The sequence below is a fragment of the Choloepus didactylus genome, chromosome 18 (genome assembly GCF_015220235.1).
Source record: "Choloepus didactylus isolate mChoDid1 chromosome 18, mChoDid1.pri, whole genome shotgun sequence".
NCBI lineage: Eukaryota > Metazoa > Chordata > Mammalia > Pilosa > Megalonychidae > Choloepus > Choloepus didactylus.
In genome coordinates this window covers 69,521,847-69,529,750 of record NC_051324.1, presented here as the reverse complement: position 1 = coordinate 69,529,750, position 7,904 = coordinate 69,521,847, and the positions used below count along the sequence as shown (strand labels likewise).

At 55.0% G+C, this 7,904-nt stretch overlaps 1 pseudogene; it reads right to left on the bottom strand.

Moving 5' to 3' along the window:
• Nucleotides 1-625: 625 nt before the first annotated feature.
• LOC119514825 lies at nt 626-5,965 on the bottom strand (annotated as a pseudogene).
• Nucleotides 5,966-7,904: the final 1,939 nt, after the last annotated feature.

Sequence of the window (7,904 nt, the reverse complement as noted above, 5' to 3'; positions counted from 1 at the left end):
AAGGTTTGGTTTAAGGTTTGGTCAGCAGCCCCGGCCCCTGCCCTCAGTCTATCACTTGAGGGTCTGGTACAGCTTCACCTCCAGCCCCCAATTCAGCTGGTGGCTGGGACAGGCCATCCCCCACCCCATCCCTCCCCATGGGTCAGGGGCCACCTCTGTCTGGCTGTCTAGGGAGGAGCCTGGCCCAACCCCGCTCACTCTCAGGAGACCTCTGGGGACAGGGCCGGAACCTTTGGGCCAGGACCAACCTGGAGAATCAGAGCCAGGGGCCTCTGCTGGGGCCCTCCGGGGGTGGGAGGCTGAATCTCAGCACCCCAATAGGGAAGAAGCCCCCTCCCAAGCCCACAGGACTGTCCCCAGCGCGGGGGGCACTCCAGCTCGGTTCGCAGCCCTTGTGTGACCCCGAGGAGAAGGGGCTGCCTGGCTGCTCTCCGGGATCCTGGGGCCGCGGGTGGAGTGGAGTCAGGGGGCTGGGAGGCAGATCCCCGCCTCCTTCCACCCGGGAGCAAGGGACCCGCGGGGACAGGGGCCAGGCGCCTCCCCGCCCTGCCGGCGCGCCCCTCGCCGCGGGCCCCGCCAGTGCTGCGTCCAGCTTTATTCGCGGCCGCCGCGGGCCGGGCCGGGCCTAGGCCTCGGGCCGCTGCTTGAGCGTGACGGAGGCGCCGCTGCTGACCATGACGGCGGGGGAGAGCGGCTCCAGGAAGGCAGCGCGGAAGCGGTAGATGAGGCTGGCGCCGCCCACCAGGCGTAGAAGGAGAGGCAGCGGGCCGCGCAGTCGAGCGCCACGCCCAGGGCGCGCTGGTAGCCGCCGTGCAGCACCGTCTGCGTGTTGTCGTGCCACACCGAGAACTTGAGCGAGTCCCACTCGAGGCACCACGAGCAGGGGTTGCGGCCCAGCAGGTAGACGATGTCGCGGCGCGGGCGGCCGTCGAGCGGGGGGTTGCGGCGCTACGTGACGCCCAGGCACAGCCACGAGTCGGACACGTCGGCCTCCCAGTAGTGGCGGCCCTCGGCCAGGCTGCGCGTGCACAGCACCTGCGGCCACTGCTTGAAGCCCGGGAAGGGGCTGCCCGCGGCGAAGGGCTCCAGGAGGATGCCCAGGTTCAGCACCGAGTGGGTCTCCTTGAACAAGAAGAGCTCCTCGCTGGCCGTGGTGGGGTCAAAGTTCAGGTTGCAGTAAGCTAGGGTGGGAGGTATGGAGAGATGGAGAGGGGAGCCGGGGTCAGCAGCCCCCGGGGCCTGCGCTGGACGCCTCGGGAGGAAGGAGAGTGCTGAGTTGGGTCTGCACAGAAGTCACCCCAGTCTTGGGCCCGGGGCCCCAGACCCCTAGGAATGGCCCCTCCCCCTGGCACCCCCAAACTCTGGCCCCCGATGCAGGTGACTTAGTCTGGATGCCTCACCTGTGAGCTGGGGCTACCTTGGGTGGGGATGGGGGTGGGGGGGACAGGAACCCCCTCCCCCCACCCAGACCCGGGCACCAGGCTGAGGGGGCTTGAGGGAAAGTCAAGGGCTCTGGAAGTGGTGACCCTCAGGTTCTCAGAGGAGTCACACGGATTTGGCCCCTGGCCCAGCCAGGGGAGGGGCTGCAAAGACTTCAAATGGAACTGGAGATTGTGTTGGAGGAAGACAGGGCCAGGGCCCTTCCAAGCTGGTTTGCCAAAGCCCAGAGGCTGCGCCATACCAGGGCCAGGGAGCAGGAAGGGGAAGGCACAGGGCTCCTCCCCTTCTTGCCAGGGCCTGGGGCCTTCTGCTGAGTCCCAGGCCAAACCCTTCTGAGTTCTTCAGTCCCGGAGGGGGAGGTCAGTGCTAGAAGGAGCAAGGGTCTCCCGGGAGTGGGGCAGGGGTGGGGTGGGGAAGTTGAGGCACTCGGGCCCTGCTCCTGTCCTTTCCACCCAGGCGGGATCCCACGCTGCGGTCTCACACTTGAGGAGGGTTTTCCTGTCCACAGCTGGGGGCAGCAGCTCATAGGAGTTCACCTCAATGCCTGGGGGAGAAGGAAGGGCTTGGTTGAGGACAACTCACAGCCCAGCATCCTGGAGAGGGGCGTGGGCTCCCAGGAGGCTGGGTCACCTGGGGGAGGTGGTGCACAGCAGGCAGGGTTTTCGACCAGTACCTGGAACCCCAACCCACCATCCTGCAGGGCGGCCCCATCCCTCCTCATGCAGGTGACTCTCCAGTGGCCTGGCCCTCCAGGTACTCACCATTCAGGAGGAGCTGGTTGACGAAGCTGAAACCCACATTTGCCAGCTGGGTCCGGAGCTCGGCCAGGGTCTCTGGCAGCTGGAGAAAGCTCTGCTTCTCCTCACAGTTGATGCCCATCAGGGGCTCCATGCAGGTTGGGTAGTGCTTTAGCCTGGGGAACTCCTGGCAAGCAGGGAGGTGGCAGTGTTTCCATCTGTTAGCCAGGGCCCAGGCTGATGCCAGGAGCTGCTGCTTGTGCCAAGGCTTGGTGGCACCCAGAACCAGGGGGCAGGTGGAGCAGGAGTCACTCCTTTCCAAACCTGGGCATCTCTCCTCTCCCAGCTTTCTGGAAGTTTTAGGTTAGGGCTCTGCCAAAGGTACAGCCAGTGTTGCCCTCAGTGTTAAATGAAGTGGAAGAGGAATTTTTTTTGATCCTTTACTTGCCGAGTGAAAAACACTGTCAGCATTGCCAAATGCTTCCTGTTGTGCGTGGGGGAGACGAGGTGAGCCCCCGGAATCTGCTTAGGGGCGTGATGGCAGCTTAAGAAAGGAAATCTGTGCTTGGAGCTCCCAAGCACAGGGTTTGGGCAGGCCCGAGGCCCCAGGCCCCTGCCCATAGAGATGGTTGCAGCAGGGCTGGGAAGGAAAAGGGATTTCAGTCTAAGCTCTACAGATTGTTCTGGTCTCACTCCTGTCCCCGGTTTGGAGGAGTCTGGAGTAACTAAGACTGCGTCGAGTGCCCAGAATCCCAGAGCATACCCCCATGTTGCAGAGAAACGATGGCAGAAAAGGTAGGGTCTGAAAGAAGGATGAACTTTCCAAAGGGTATGGCTGTGCTTGGAGGCGGAGGAAGAAGTCAAGGGTGGTGTAAGCTCGGGCTCCCATCTGCTTAGGACAGATGGCCTGGGATGAGGAGGCTCCCGAGGCTGGGGAGCCGACAAAGTAACGCAGCACAAAGCGCTGATCGCTTTATCCAGAAGTCTGGGAAGATCCAGCGTATTTGTGGGTGGAGGGTGAGTGGGGTTCTGATGGGCCCAGGCCGGGGCTGGGGCTGGGGGTGGGCTTGCCTGCAGAAACTGCTGGTCGTCCTGGTTGGTGAGCAGGGTGCGCAGCCAGATGCTGTCCCCCTCCAGCTCCAGGAGCCGGTCCCGGCTCTGCTGGATGGAGCTGCCCAGCTTCCCCAATGCAGCTGCCTCCTCCCTGTCTACGAACTCCAAGACCTTCAGCTGCAGCTGCTTGACCTCCTGGATGATCTCCAAGAAGCAGGTGTTGACCTCACTGCGCACTGTCTGGATCATTTTCTGCGGAGGTGGGGGCATAGAGAGGCGTCTCTGAGCCCCATCCCAGGACCCCTTCTGCCAGGTCCCAGAGCTGGCCCAGGTATCCTGCCTCTGTGTGCCTGGCCCTGTGCCACCCCCCAAGCCCTGAGAGCTCCCCTCAGCCTGACGGAGGGGACTGGGCTTCGGGCGGGGCTGGGCCAACCTTACCGACAGAAAGGCCATCTGCCCCCGGTGCTTCTGGTGGTCAGAGGCAATGATCAGCATCTGGTTCTCCACGTTGGCCTGGATCTTCCGAACCTCAACCTTGGGTGAGGGGGTGGGGGGTGGGCCCCTGATTCAGAGAGGTGACCCAGAAGAAGCTGTTCTGCAAGCAGCCCTGTGTCAGAGCCCAGAAGAAACACACCTGTTGCATTCCTCTGCTCTGCTTAAATGAGAATGAGAGAGTGAGACCAGAGCTAGAGGAGGGCTGCCTTCTTAGGAATTGTGTCTCCTTCTTAGGAATCAGCTTCTCTGCTCCTGATCGTGATGACCACAGGATTCCAGGTCACAGATGGGGGCTGTGGAGGGGCCCTTGGGGGCAGTGGGAGCAGGAAGGCACATCAGGTATGGAGCATGCTGCCCAGAGCAGGACTGTGTTCCCAATTCCAACCCCATATGCCTTATTCTCCACTCATTCCAGCAATGGGCGTTTTCATGTTCGGTTATAATATATTACAGAACGGTGCTACTCTAAGTGCCTGTCCATGAACTCCTGCTGGTCCACAACAAAGTAAGTTTGTGCTGGACCACAAATCAGTGCTTCCTTCATTGAGAAAGTCTTGCTGTGAAGAAAATGTCAGTTGAACTAAACAGCACGCTTAGTGAGAGGCTGGCTCGCCTTCCCGCACGGGCGCCTTGTCTTGCAGTGACCGGCCAGTGAGTAGCTAGTTCAGAAAGCCTGTTATAGACTATGCACAACAGTATCTAAACTATAAAAAGCACTACAAGAATATTAAAGAAAGTGTGAAAATAGAGAAAAGGAGGGGATTCACCCAACCTAACGTGATGTGTTTGTATTTTGGAATGTTTCCTTTTAGCCTATCTGTGCAAAAAAAAAATTTTTTTTTCCCACCACAGGATACCCTACATATAATTTGGACCCTTGATCATTTCACTCATTAGCACTTTTTTCATGTCATGACGTGGCCCTGGCAACCATCACTTTAGTGGTTGTGTAACTTTTCTCCAAGGAAATACGTGCCCGGGCCTCGTGCAAACCCAGAGAACCGAGGGTCCCCTGCCTCCCAGGCCCGCCCCGCCACCCTGCCTCACCTCCCTGCGGGCTCGCGCCTCGTCCAGGGGGCTGATGTCGTGGTTCTTGCGCTCCTCCAGCAGGCAGGCCGTGCACACGCAGCAGCCCTCCGTCCCGCAGTACAGCCGCTGCAGCTTGCGGTGCTTCCGGCACAAGCGGGACTTGAGATCCCACACGGGCTCCAGCAGCCGGTGGTCCTGGAACACCTGGTCCTCGAAGTGGCTGCGCAGGTGCTTCTCACACAGGGAACCATGCACTGCAGGCACGACTTGACGGACTTGCACTTCTGGGGCGAACAGAAGTCACAGGGCACATCCCCGGGCCCGGCCATGTTCTGTAAGGTCCCTGACACCTGGCCCTTGGCCTGGGCAAAGCAGGCCACCATCTCCCCCAGGACGACATTCTTGCAGAGGCGGGGCCTGGAGGAGAAGGTCTCTCGGCACTGGGGACAATAGTGTCTCGCCACTGGCAGCCTGGTGGTCCCAGAAATCTTGGAGGCAGGTCATAACAGAAGTTGTGGCCGCAGGCGGTGGTGACTGGGTTGCGGAACGCCTCCAGGCAAATGGGACAGAGGAACTGGTCCTTGAACGTGCAGAGATGACTGTTGTTACTTATCAGGAGCTGGTCTTGGGGAGGCCTTGGGGGCTGGGCAGGGGGCTGTGGGGCGGGGACTTGGTCCTGGACAGGCCCTGGGAAGAGAAAGGTGGAGCCACGTTGATGCCAAGGCTGAGGGGTCTTTTGGGGGTCCACCAGCCCTTCCCTCAGAAGTAGCTGTCTGTCCATGGGCTGCAGGGACTGTGTCATCTGCCAACCCACACGGGACATGAATTGGGGATGGAGTATGTAATAAGGTCCTGCATGTGTTCACTTGTCTCAGCCCTAACTCCTGGAACAAATCCCAGGCAAAAGGTAGACAAGTGGGGAGACATTACATGGTGACAAGGGAAAGAGCCTCTTCCTTGGCATGGTGGAAGAAGGGTGGGGAGCACAGGTCCTTACGTGATGTGCCCTGCATGTCAGGGAGAGCCGGCGACTCTGCTGCCCTGTGACAGGAGGGGAAAGGACACTCCGGCACTCAGGCACTGAGGCCTCTCCCTTGGCCCCACTTCACAGTCGCCAGGAGGGTCCCACCTGTCTTACATCTCTTGGGGGGGCGATGACTGCCTTCTCACCTTTTCCTTTGGCTGCTGTTTGGCAGTCTCCCTGCCCCCATGACCTCACAATTCAAGCAGGACCAGCCCCAGCTTTCTGCCTGTGATGTCAGCTGGGCAAAAGGTGTGCCACTGGGCACTGGGTGCTGGGCTGGTGCGTTTGGCCTCCCCACAGGCGGATTCTTTGCTCCAGAGCCTTCCTCCCAGGAGGCTGAAGAGCTGCCGGCACCTCGGGTCACCTGCAGTGGGCTCCAGAGTCTCCCACGTTACCAACCAGAGAGGGAAAATGGCAACTAAGTGGCAGTAGGATCTTGGGCAATTTGTCTGATCTCTCTGGACCACGGTTCCTCTCTTGTGAATCAAAACGGTTGTTGTAGGAGATGACATTTCAAGGCCCCTTCTGATCTAAGGTTGAATGATTCAAGTTGAATGACCCCAAAGCCTGTGGCTTCCACTCTGGTGGGATGAGAGGAGCTGGAGGAAGACTCAGCACCCTGTTAATGCCTTTTGGCCGTCTTTCCGCTGCCCACCCCCCACCCCCCACCCAGCAGGATAAATGATTTGAAAAGCTTCTACCATATCACTCTGCTCCAAAAAGCTGACGTGGCCTCTCTTGTAGAATAGAAATGGTGAGTGGTAGGCATCCCTTTCTTTTTCCCAATCTAAGAGGAGAAGTATGATGTATGCTGATACCTTGCATCACTTTAAGGAAATTCCTTTCTATTCCCAGTTTGCTAAGAGTTTTTATCTTGAATAGAAACTGAATTTTATCTAATGCTTTTTCTGCGTCTACTGAAATAATCATAAGCTTTGTCTCTTCTATTTTTTTTTTTAACATGAAAGAGGCTCAACATTTTATCCAGTATTAAATGAAAATTAATAATACCTGAAATGTCACTACTTTAACCATCAATATTAAGCTTTGGTATGAGCTTGGAAAAAATGGAATTCTCACACATCGCTGCATATAGTGCAAGATGATGCAATACCATATTCAGTAGCAGTGGGGAAAAGCCTTTACATATGAAACCTAACAGAATATGTGTTGGATCTGTATGCAGAAAAAAAAAGGACTTGAAATTTTGACAGTATATGAACCAGTGGGAAGCTATATGGTATGCATGGATCTGAAGACTCAGTAATTTTTTTGTTTTTAGATATATTCATACTCCATACAATATATCCAAAGTATACAATCAGTGGCTTATATCATCATCACACAGGTGTGCATTGTGGTAAATTTACATTTATTGATTTTCAATTATTAAAACAATCTTGCATTCCTGGTATGAACCCTACTTGGTCAGGATGTGTTGTGCTTTTTATATATGCTGGATTGGATTCAATTTGTTAATATTTTATTAGGATTTTTGCATCTATTTTCATGGACAAGATTGGCCTATAATTTTCCTTTTATGTAGTGTCCTTGTCAGGTTTGGTACTAAGATTATATGCAAGCCACATAAAATGGGTTGGGAAGTATTTGCTGTTTACCACTTTTTTTGAAGAGTAAGATTGCTATTATTTCTCCTTAACTGTTTGGTAGCATTCACTGGTAAAGCTCTTTAGCCTGGAATTTTTTTTTTTTTTGGCGGGGGTATGGGTGGGAAGCTTAATTATATATACAATTTTTTTAACAGATTTAGAATTATTTATATTGTATATTCTTGTATCAGTTTTAGTAAATCATGTTTTCCTGGGAATTTGTCCATTTCATCTGCGTTTTTATTTTTTTGGTATAAAATAGTTCATAATATCCACTTATAATTGTTTTAACAACTGTAGAATCTATAGTTGTGTTCCCTGTTTACATTCCTAATACAAATTATTTATATTTCCTTTTTTCTTGCTGAGACTTGTTATGAGTTTATCCACTTTATTAATCTTCTCAAAGAATCAACTCTTGGTTTTGATGATTCTCCCTATTGTATGTTTGTTTTCCTTTTCATTGGTTTCTGCTCTTATTTATCATTATTTGCTTCCTATTACTTTCTTTGGATT